Raw genomic sequence first — 11534 nt, 5'->3', positions numbered from 1 at the left:
TGTGAATGCCTAAAACAAACTCAAAAAGGAGCGAAAATAAAGCCGCCGGGGGCTTAAAATATATTAAATTACTCTGAGTAGGACTGTGGCTTTGCAGGCACTGGTTGGAGAGGCCCGTCCAGACTCCGAGTCCTGCTATTCACGGGTGGGAGGGGGGAGAGGGGTCAGCAGGTCGGGCGGGGAGGGGCTCACAGAGCCCTGGCTCATTCTCATGCTAACATCACGGACATGCTGCAGGCTTACTGAGCTGGAAAACAGAAATGAATTTGCTATAATCCTCCTCCTCCTCCCTCTGCAGACCAGAAGCTTTGCCTAATTGCAGCCCTTGGAGCCTGCTGGGCTTTGGGATATAGCCACACCCTGGAGCCAGCACCCCTCGACCTTCCCACCCTCTCTTTTCCATTCGTTCTTTGGGGCTCAGGGATGAGTGTGCTCCAGGGCTCATCTGAAAGAGGAGGGGAAGCAGGCAACTGGGGATCAGCGGGCAGGAGAGGACCAGGTATTTACAAGCGTGTCACACACTCTGTCATAAGAATCCATAGCTATCCCTTTACACATGAACAGCCTACCCGGACACAAATATTTCTTTACTATTCTACCCCCTTACACGTAGCCCTCTACAAATGCACGTTTTCATAGGCACAAGTAAATCTTCATGCAATATTCAGACACGTGTTTATTCTTCCATGGGGAAACAGCACACACACACACACACACACACACACTCACTCACACACTCTTCTCCTTATGCCCTCTCTTGAGATAAGGTCTCCGTCTGTAGCCCAGGCTGGCCTGCAACTCACTATGTAGTCAGGCCGGCCTTACATTCACACTCTTGCTTCCTCATTCTCTGGTGTAGTGGTTAGCCACCAAATGAGTTAGCCAACATTCTTTACAGATGATCACGCATAAGACACATCTCTTCTAAAATGGGCATATGCTACACAGACACACATGGACATACACATACATACACACACACACACCTTCAAACGTGACCCCAGAAGAAGGGACCTGGTACATTTTCAATGCTTAGCAGCAGAGGATATTGACGCTTGGATAACAGCTGAGAGGTGGCTCCTTCCCAGCCTTAACTGAGTCAACACGGTAAATCTGTCCTAATCTCTGGGCCTCAGTTTCCTGCCACTAAAGAGAATGCTCAGGTTGGTTGAGGGGTATGTCCCTATAACCCCACCGCTGAGGAGGCTGAGGAGGGGGATCAGGAGTTAAAGACTGCCTGGGCTACTTAGTGAGACCCTGGCGGGGCACTCCCAAAGAGGAGAAACTGCTTGAACTAAAGGTTGTAGGAAAACAAAACAAAACCAAACCAAACAAAACTCTATCAGCTCAGAAGAATTCAGAGCTACCTCAGGGGCTATGCCTTCTGCCCCTCCCCGGATTCTGCACCCTTACTGTGAACACACGCTCACACTGCTGGAACGCACACACCTCCACAGTGCGCCTAACAATGACTCCCTTCAATGTTCACGTGGTTATAAAAAGATCTGCTGTGGAGCAGTAGCCCGCGTTCTTCCTGTCGTAGGTGGGGACGCCTCCTTCCCACCCACTTCCAGGCCTGCTTTGGTAGCTTTGTCCAAGAGACTCTGCCGGTTTGGGATACAGTGATGACAGGTGTGGCTGTGAATCGTCACCCAGCCCCACAGTGTGGCGCCAGGGACCCAGGGAAGCCGCTGAAACCCTCTCCGTTCTCTCCCATGGCGCCCTCTGCCGGTGGACCTGTGACAGAAGGTTCTGGAGAAGGCCCGCTGGAGTGTGGGCTGCTGCGGACCTGACCCGAGGGTACCAACCGGGAAACGTACGCTGCTGGGTCCTCTGCTCAGCTGTGAGAGGAGCTTGGTAACTGCTCAGCCAGCGTGAAACCAAGTCCACGAAACTAAACGGTAGGGCAGCGGGAAAAGCGCAGCTTCTGTTGGTAAAGGCTTCTGCTTCCTCCATTCTCCACAGATTGCTGATGGGTGAAGCTGTGTGGAGGGCGTCAGGGCCAGGCTGAGAGGGGGGTGGGGGTCGGGTGGGGGTGGTGGGCACCCAGGGTTGGCCCTGGCTGCTGATCTTTGGTGTATTCTGAGACGCTCTAGGCTGTCAAAGAAAGCATGTGAAAAGCCCTCGAAAGAGCAAGAACGCATCTCTCTTTCACCACGGGCCTAGAAGGCCAGGGCTCAGAAACTTGCAGAAGCCTGCCCTAGGGCAGAGGACCGGGGTCGATGGAGAGATCACAGCCAGTTCTCTCTGCCGGCAAAGCCTGTGCTAAGCGGTTGTGCAGAATGAGGAGGGCATCACCCTGCACTGTAGGTGAAGAGGTGAAGACAGTGGCGGTAAGACAAAGCTCCTCCCTGCCTACATCCATCCCCAGCTGCAGCAAAGCGGCGTAAGGCCATCACATAGCCAGAGCAAGGGCCCCGGGCAACCAAGGCAAATTGGCTTGACGATGGAGGCACCAAATGTAGGCTGAATCCTTTCAAAGAAACAAAGGGTTTTCAGAAGGTGATGGGAGGAGACTACAGGTTCCTTTTTAACGCCTTTCAGAAGTGAGGTACTCCATGGCATAGCAGTGTTCAGGGGCCACAGATGCTCCCTGGGCAGCACACCAAAAACTGCTCTCTTCATGGCCCTCACTGAGGCTGCTCGGACCAGGGACCAGCATAAGGGGGTGGGGGAGGAAGGCTGTGTCATAGAGATTTGAGGAGGGCAGTGTTCTGAGTACAAGCCGGCGCAGGCATCCGCCTGAGGCCTTTCCTGTGTGCCCCGGTCTAAGGAGAAGCATCCCCACATGTACGGAGTTTCCCAAGAGCTGCGCCACACCTCTGCCCCCCCCCCACCAGGTGGACTAACCAGATCCGAAGCTATCCTGCGATCTGTTCCCACTGGACTCTGCCCCAGCCCCTGGCCTTCAGGAGTGAGGCTGGTCCCTCGAGGGATGGCAAGGGCAGTGCGCAAAGGTTGGACCCAGAAAGTGCTCAAATCTGCGCGCTGAAGGGAGAAAGCTTAGAACTCTCTCGGGCTCCTGCTGTGATCTGGAGTCCATCCATTGCCCTGGAAGGGAAGCCACTTTCTGAAAGAGTTCCTGCAGCAATCAGCCTGTCCAAATCCGTAGGTTTGTAAAGACACGCACACACTCTCACTATTAAGACGTTTTAGCACTAACACATGAGGTCAGCCAACTGGAATTTCAGAGTCTTCTCCAAATATGCAAGGTGTCCTCAGTTCCTGGTCCCCTGGGGTGGACACCTGAGCTCTTTGAGCCATTTCTACTTTTAAGCCTATCTCCTAAAGCCATGTACCCCTACCTTGCCAGTTCTCACCTCAGTGGCCCGCCCTGTCAGCTACCACCTGCTACGCAAAGAGAATCAAGAGCGTGTTGTTTGTTGTTTTCTAGACTATTCCTCAAAGAAGCAGCTGGATTTGGCTTTGGTTCTTTGGTGTGGTCGATCTGCCTGGACCGGTCAGGATCTGGGAAGTCTGGTCTCAGGTGGAAACCTGGGAGCAGCCAGGGACTCCAGGACAGCCATGGTTCTTCAGTTAAGCTGACGGGGCCTCCCTCCACTGGCCTCAGCGTGTGTCCTGCCTGCAGATCTCCCCCAACCCTGACGTCTGACCTAACCCCCAGAGTCCTTCCTAATGCTTGGCGGGGAACTGGAGACAGGGTGTGCAGAGGCCAGCCGTGGTCAGCGTAAGGGAAGTGCTCTAGGAAGCCCCAATTCCCGCCCTGTCTTGTACATCTTAACATCCGAGCATTCAGACCCTGAAATGCCCCCGTGGCCACCTTCATGAGCACGAGCTGAGCGGCCGGCCGAGCTGGGCTTGGACTGGTGTTTGTAAACACAGAACGAACGAAATCACGTTTGCCGAACTGAGACAAAGCCACTTTCCTCCGCTCCTTTAGAGTCGCGAACACTTTCATTTTCAGGGTTGCTCGCGGTTGGCCGCAGGTCTGGGAAATCACGGCGCTTCAGGAGGAATCCCTCCCTGGGAAGGGGCCTGGGGACAGGAGCCAGTCACACGGAAAGCACAGATGTCCGAGGGGAGGCCTGGGTGAAAAAGGAGCTCTGCCCCGGGTGCCGGGCGGGCTGCTTGGGGTTCGCCACAGGACTTTCCCGCGAACCTAGAAATGCATAGCTGGTTTTTACACCCTGGGGGAGGCAAGCGGGAGCGCGTTGGTCCCGCAGGCTTCCCCTTCCCACCTCGCACATCGCGAGCACTAAGCACTAGCCCATTCGCTGCAGCCGGGTTCCTGGAAACAGCACCCCACCCAGCCTCATCCTCCGAAACGGGCCGCAAGCCGTTTGCAGACTGCGTTATCCGGATCCTCACAGTCTCCGTCTCAAATGCCCCAAACTTAAGAGCCAGATCGAAACACCACGGGGTTTCGGAAAGGGGGGGGCTATGCCAGACCAGGGAGGCACCCGAGTGGGTAGGAATGACGGACGCTTCGGAGCCCTGTGCTTTGCCCGGCGTCTGGGGGACGCACGGGGCAGGGCGTCGGCGGGGTTATGCAGGTGTGGCCGGCCGCAGAGCGAGCTCCCCCCCCCCCCAAGGCCTTGCGTCCCCGGGGCTGAGGCTTCCCATCAATGGGAGAGACACGCAGGCTGTTGACCCAGCGGCCTCCCTCTCTCGGCCTATTGTCGCGGCTCAATCACGCACTTACCGGAAGAAAAGCGAGTTTATCTTAGCTTGGAGGAGCCTCGTGGTGTGTGTGTGTGTGTGTGTCTCAAGGGGGGGGGGGATTCTGCACCCGGGACCGTGCAGATGGGTTGAGGACAGACACTCTCAGAAAAGGACCAATTTCCCTTGCACAATGAGCGCTAAGTACCTGACAAATGGGGCTGGTGTTTATTCATGAGCAGGTACTTTGGAGCCGGCGATTAGGGCAGCGGCCCGCGCGGCGCGGCCTGGCCAAGGTACTCAGCGCCGGGCAGGTGCAGCCGGGCGAGCGAGCGCGCGGCCCCAGCGCACAAAGCCCGCGGCCGGCCTGGCGCCGAGAGGGGGCGGGCTGCGGGGCTGCGGGGCGCACGGGGCCCGGGCACCTCAGCCCTTTGTTCCTCCCCGGGAACCCAGGCCCCCTTCACCGAGGGGCGCCCCGGGAGACCCTCCCCTCCGATTACCAGGAACCCCCGCCCCCCCCCCCCCCCCGCGCCCCGGCCGCAGGGGCCCGCGGGGTCCGGCCTCGGCTTTCCCGAACCGCCGGCCGGGAGCTGGCTGTTGGCTTGACCAGCTTAGCTACCCGGACCACTGGGACGGGGCCGGGGAGCACCCGGGCCTGGGAAGCGCGCGGGCACACGCCGCCGAGGCGCCACCTCTGGCGGTGCAGACAGCCCCGGGCCTTCAGGTTTTGTTTCAGCTCCAAAGGGAGAAAATTGGGGTCTGTCTCCTTCTCCGGTTTGCTGGCGCCGAGGTCGTGGGACCAACCCGATCTTGCCCTCGGCCCCGGCCGGCCGGCGGCTGCGGGATCCTTAAGAAGCGCTGGCCTGAGCGGCGGAGCGAGCCAGGCGGGGCGCCGGCCGGGGCACAGGGCGCGGGCTCTCCTGCGCCTTAGACAGACGGGGTGTGGATCAGCCTAGGGCAGTTCCCCGCGCGGGCCGGGCAATCGGCGTGGGGGCAGAGCCCAGGCTTGCAGAGATGCTTGCTGCAGTGTTTATGATGTCCCCGAGGTCGGAGGCACCAGTGGTGTGCGCCCCCCCCCCCGGGGGCCTATCTGGATTGCTCTGTGTCGCTGCTGTTTTAAAATCCGAATAGGGAAGCCCACCGAGATAATTTTATCTCCAGCCCCCAGGACCAGGCAGGGGGGACTTGTTTCAAACAAGCTGGGCTCCCCTTGGGGAGAAAATGTCTTTCAGGGTGAAGGGAAGCAAGGGGCAGGGAACCGATGTCACCCACCGCCGGGCGGGCGAGTTTTTACATTTCCCACCGCGTAACAACCCGATAGCTCTCTCTCGTGAGGCACACTGTAGTTATTAGCATCCATTAGAGACTTTTCTGGATCCTCCGGATTAGAATAAATTACAGAGATAGGGTGAGCATGGTTCTCGGGCAAGTCCGATACCCTGAGATAGCCCGTCTGTGAATCCGAGGGACAGTAGGGAGAAAAGCCTGTGAGCCCAAGGGCCTGAGCGCGCTGCCACCAGCCAGTCTTCTGCTGGAGAGGACCGGGAGGCCGCTGCGGCTAAGATAGACTTTTAAGAGATGAAACCCTTCCCCTGGCGTCTCCTGCCAGGGTGAGCTTTCCTTCTGGGTACCTGCTGCGCCCGGAGACACCAGGGCGAGGGCTAACAGCACAGCCTGGCGAGCCAACAGGGTCGGGGTGCAGCGGGCGCCTGCCTCTAGCTGCTTGGCCAAGCCCTTAAGAAGGACCTGTCGGCTTTGAGGCCTCACCGCTGACGTTCTTAAGGACACCCTACACCGCCGTGTGCAGGAGGCAAATCAAGACTCTATAAATCCGTAGACACACACACTGCGACTCTGGGCTCTCAGTCCAAGGTGACTGCCTGCTGGGGGGTGAGGGGCGGGTGGCAAATTCAGACAAAAAATGACAGATTGGTACCACGAGAAGAGGAGTAGACTACAGATGCATGCCAAGATATATATATTTTGCTTTCAAGACTCCCCCACCCCATTCCCCAGACAGAATTTCTCTGTGTAGCCTTGGCTGTCCTGGAACTCTGTAGACCAGGCTGGCCTCCAACTCGGAGATCAGCCTGCTTCTGCTGGAATTAAAACCCTGTGCTGCTTCCGACCTAGACTTTTAAGGCATGCCTAATTGAGGTACGTGTGCTCAGGAGTAGGGTCTAACATCCACGAGTAATGACCTTCGCATTAGGACTGTAAACAAATCATAAGTATATAGTGCATTTATAATACATGACATAATATGATGTTCTTAGAGAAAGAGGGATGCCCGATAGAGTCCCACTTCCCCTCCCCCTCCCAGGTGACTGGCCAGTCCCCTACTCTAAGTTTATTTTTCTAGGAGAGTTTGGGGCCAATTCATTTTGGGGCAGATGAATTTAGGACCTGAGTGAGCATCCCTGAAAAGTAGCCCCCTCAGTCTAGTGAGTTAGGTGAGCCTTGGGGCTTGCCAGGCAGAAGTGGGGGACAAAAATGGCTCCTAAATCAGACTTGGTCATCTTAACTGTGAACCCAAATTTACCAAAGGCAGAAATCTTTTACCGAAGAAAGGCTGGTTCTGAATTGGTGGGCGGCTAAAACAAAACGGTTTAGCCTTCCTCTGGCTATATCACCAATACTCTGTGTCTCTTTTAGTTGGTGATACAGCCTCTGTGTCCACCAGGAAAATCCAGAAAACTAAAATTAAGCTGGCATCCGGCTTAACAACCGGTGATAAGTGGCTACAGTCAAACTTTAACCAGAAAGCATCAGGCCCCCACCCTAACTCTCAACTCACCAAAGCAAGTTCCTAGGGTTGGGGTTGAGTATGGTAGATCTCAGGTAGATCCCTCATGGGGGATCTCAGAGGAAGTGCATGCCTGCCTCCTTCTTCCCTGTCCTGTATCCTCTTACATCCTCTCTCAGAGTTTGTGAGGAAAGGGCTGAGGGTTCTCTCTGGTCTAGAACGCAAATGCTCATAGTTATTGATGTGGAGTAATCCACTCCACCCTCCTTGTTGGCGAACCTTCACAGCTAACAGGTAACAGGGTCTCCCTCCCCTCCTTTGCGTTTCCCCCCTCCCCTTTCCCCCTGCACTCCCCAGGCTCCCCAGGGGGACACCTTCATCTTCCTTCAACCAATGAGAAATGGAAGTTCAGGGAACAGTTGGAAATGGAAGCTCTCCAAGCACTCCTCCTGGCATTTTGACTCTAAGTTCAGGTGGGCCTTGCTAGTCTCTCCTCGTTCCAGAGAGGATGGGGCATTTTCCTTCCGGAGGGCTCTGGTCCTCTATGCACATCATGCCTTAGGTCCTCTGAGGCCCTTGGAGACTGTCTAGAACTTCTTTGCTCTCCTAGCACCAGGGTACCTGCAGTGTCCGGCAGCCAGGCCTGGAAAAGTCTCTAGTGGAGAGTGTAGCTCTTCCCTCTGAGAACTTCGAATTCCCTTGCAGCTTGGTGGGCAGTTAATGGGCTCTGCCAAGACCATGATTGAGCGCAGGTGCTTTGTTTGACAATGACTTTAGGCAATTCTTTCCTCAGACTCAGTTTCCTTATCTGCCAAGAGACAGAAAGTTATAAAAGAAGGCTTCTGGCATCTCTGAGTTGGTGCTTCAAAGAGGTAGGAGAGGGACTAGGTGTGTGACCCCAGCCTCTGGGAAGCTGAGGATTGTTACAAGTAGGAGGATAGCCTGAGCACTCTGCCTCAAAACAAACAAACAACAAAAGCTGAAAAACCGTGACAGAAATTGGCCAGAAGAAACCCGTGCTCCAGATCTCGGCTGGAGCGAAAGCTTCCGTTTCTCTCTGAGGTCTGGCCTCTAGATAAGCAGTTAGGTCATGTATTGGGTATGCAAGCCCTGAAACTACACCTCACGGGGTACATATCTGACACAGATGTATATACCCCTTACCACTGTGGGCTTTGGGCCGCTTTGTTTCATCTCTGGCGCCTCAATGTTCTCATTGCTAATACAGATTCATAACAGTAATGGCAGCATCATGATCACAAACAGGCTAATGCATGTGGCCCAGGTTAGCCACACTCGAACACAGCTCCACCCTTTCCAGTCCTCTTAGTTTCTACAAAATAGCACTATTTCGAACCTTGCACCGCTGCCAGGATTCCTGTCTTCCGTGTGTCCTGGCATCCTTTAGGGATGCCGAAGGACCTAACACCTGAGCCAAGTCAGAAGGATCTCTGCCTTAGTTTGCTGTCCTGTTTTCTGTATCTGTAGTTCATACTAGGGATGGGACCCAGGAGCTCACTCATGCTAATTTTGAGCACCTCTGCCATTGAGCTACTTTGCCAGTGGCCTTTACTTATTGCCTGTTAGAGAAAAGAGTCCAGTCAGTCTTTCTCTCTGGAATACCCACCACAGGCAGAGATGAGTAAAGGAGAGGGAGGTCCAGCTGATCTGTTCTACCATGAGGAACCCTGCTCAGAGGCATGTTGGTCTGTACCTCACATAGCTTTTGCTATGTTCTCTCTCCTGTTGTACACACACACACACACACACACACACACACACGCTCCCCAGGGTGAGGGTATTTCTGTTTTGTTCTTTCTTTATCCCCAATGCCTAAAACACTGACTGGGGCAGAATAAACACTGATTAACTTAAAAAAAATTTTTTTTAAGGTACAGAGAAAACCAGCCCAGTGACCAGATTTGTTTCGGTAGCAGAATTTAGTCTTATTTTCTATCCAGAGGTGATGGTTAACTAACCTCATGCCTAAGAAAGAAAGTAAGGATATACTTCGGATCTTTCCCCTTGAGAGTTTTCTATCTTGGTCTGTAAGTCTCTCAATTATCCAAAGGGACTTTCTTCTTTCTTCGCATGCCCACTCTCCCCCCCAACCTCAGAGCTCACTATGTGTCTATATTTAAGAAGATCCTGGGGATCCGTGAGTCTTTCTTGGCTATAGTTATCTTTCCAAAAGAGCAAGATGTCGTGTCATTTCCTAGACCCAGCCCAAGTCTTCCTCACTGCTCTCTTCAAGCACTTAGAGACCAACCAAGAAAAACAACAAGTTGTCTGCCACTCAAGGGTTCCTTTAGAGTGTCACGGGTACCCAACCAGTTTCAGCCTCACTGCAAGTTCATGAGGCCCATCAGCAAGTCCATTTTACACACAAAGAAGTAGAGATCTGACCAAAGTGACAGGTTTGTAAAGGAGAGGGAACCAGATGTGCCTTCAGGGAGAAGCTTTAGGAGCAACTAAGAATCTTGGCAGCCTAGATAGCCACAAGCCTAAATAAACCACTCGCACCTTCTCCTGGTTGTGAGGTAGATAGTAACTCCTCCCCGCCTGCCTCAATTTCCTCTTCCTAAAAGGGGCCTAAGTACAGGATCCACGTCCTTCAATTGAGAGAACCTCAGGACTGAACGCGTATAGATAATGACGCTATTCTACCCGCCTGCTGCAGAGCAGTTTTTATGCCAGTTTTTGCAAACAGCGGCCGCCTAGTGTGTCCTTATTTACCCCGTTATGAACCGGGGGATGTTGGAGGAAAAAACAGAGGTTCATCTGAGATGGCGCAGTCCCCCAGGGAGAATCTGGTGGATGAGAACTCTTTTGATTGATCCCCCTGCGGAAGAGGAAGAATCTAGAACCGCCTGCACTGTTTTTCATTTGTTTGTTTGTTTTGTTTTTAAATCAAGAAAAGTCACTGGGGAGGGACTAGGGAGAGGACTCGATGCTTTAAAAGCACTTGCTGCTTTTTCAGATGATCCAAGTTTGAGTCCCATACCCCCAGGGCAGCTCACTTGTGTCTCTAAGTCTACAACTTCACTTCCAGGGATCCGACGCTCTCTTCTGGCTTTTGAGGTCATCAGGGAACTCACGGGATGCGCAGGCAAAACACCCATATTCACCAAACAAATGAAGACATTTTGGCTCCCTTCTATTCTGAGAAAAATATGAGTTTCTTCTCAGACTCCTCTACCATCAGAGTGTTGGTGAAAAACTGGGCATAGTCATGCATGCTTTTAATAACAGCACTTGGGAAGAGGCAGGGAAATTTCTGTGAGTCTGAGGCTAGCTTGATCTACATAGTGATTTCCAGGGCAGCTGAGGCTACATAGATACATAAAGACTCTCTCTCTCTCTCTCTCTCTCTCTCTCTCTCTCTCACTGTGTGTGTGTGTGTGTTGGTTAAAGATCCTCTGAGGCTAAAAGACACTAGGTACTCCTCTTTCAACTTCTCTATGGGACACTAAGGAGGATCCCAGGCATCTAGGCCACCCCACACCCATCCCATGGAGAGTAGAGCTCTATGGTGTTGAGGGGGTTCCCTCCTGCTACTTCTTTCACGAAATATTGGGAAACGATTTTTCATTGAATAGTTTCCCTTTCTTTTTAACAGATCACGTGGAGAGGCCCCACAGTTATGGAACAGAAGGATGAAAGTCCCTGAGAGCTTTCTTACATTGAAGTGAATATTAGGAGGAAACAAATGCAAACTTCAGTGCTTTTTAAATCGAGGCTGTGTCTTTTCTCTTAATTCACGTATCCATAAATCATTTCACCTACTGAAAAGTATTGGCAGTGCAAGCTGAAGATGTCAAGAGAGGGAGAAGGTGGCGGAAGTTTGAGCAAGGATCCCGGACAAGGAGGAACTTGTCAAAGTTTGGCCAAGAGGAGTGCGCTCTTGTGGAAAGGCAGGATCCCAGAAAGGAGAAATCAGGGAGAAGACCCCCAAAGGAGGGGAAGGGAAGGAAAGGGGAGCAGAGTAGCTGCTTGGGTGGGGAACGCACACTTCTGATTTCCAACTTCCAGGGGGTTTAGAAACCAAGAACCATGGATGTCGGAACGGTGTGTAAAGCAGCGTCCCAGAAATGCTGTCAAATTCAACAGAGAAGAGGGACGGCAGCTCTGAAGAGCAGGTGTCTCAGCTTAGCCATGGGGAAAGGGT

The 11534-nt window shown here is 53.4% G+C and overlaps 1 long non-coding RNA gene across 1 annotated transcript; it reads left to right on the top strand.

Annotated features, from left to right (window-relative positions):
* The first annotated feature begins 1503 nt into the window (after positions 1-1503).
* Positions 1504-4687, top strand: LOC132647240 (uncharacterized). The gene is made up of 4 exons (XR_009585594.1): positions 1504-1901; positions 2097-2333; positions 2841-3112; positions 3395-4687. It is a non-coding gene; the product is annotated as an uncharacterized LOC132647240 (long non-coding RNA).
* Positions 4688-11534: the final 6847 nt, after the last annotated feature.

Source organism: Meriones unguiculatus, chromosome 14 (genome assembly GCF_030254825.1).
Source record: "Meriones unguiculatus strain TT.TT164.6M chromosome 14, Bangor_MerUng_6.1, whole genome shotgun sequence".
Lineage (NCBI taxonomy): Eukaryota > Metazoa > Chordata > Mammalia > Rodentia > Muridae > Meriones > Meriones unguiculatus.
The sequence above is the reverse complement of the archived record's forward strand: the minus strand, read 5'-3'. Positions and strand labels throughout refer to the sequence as shown.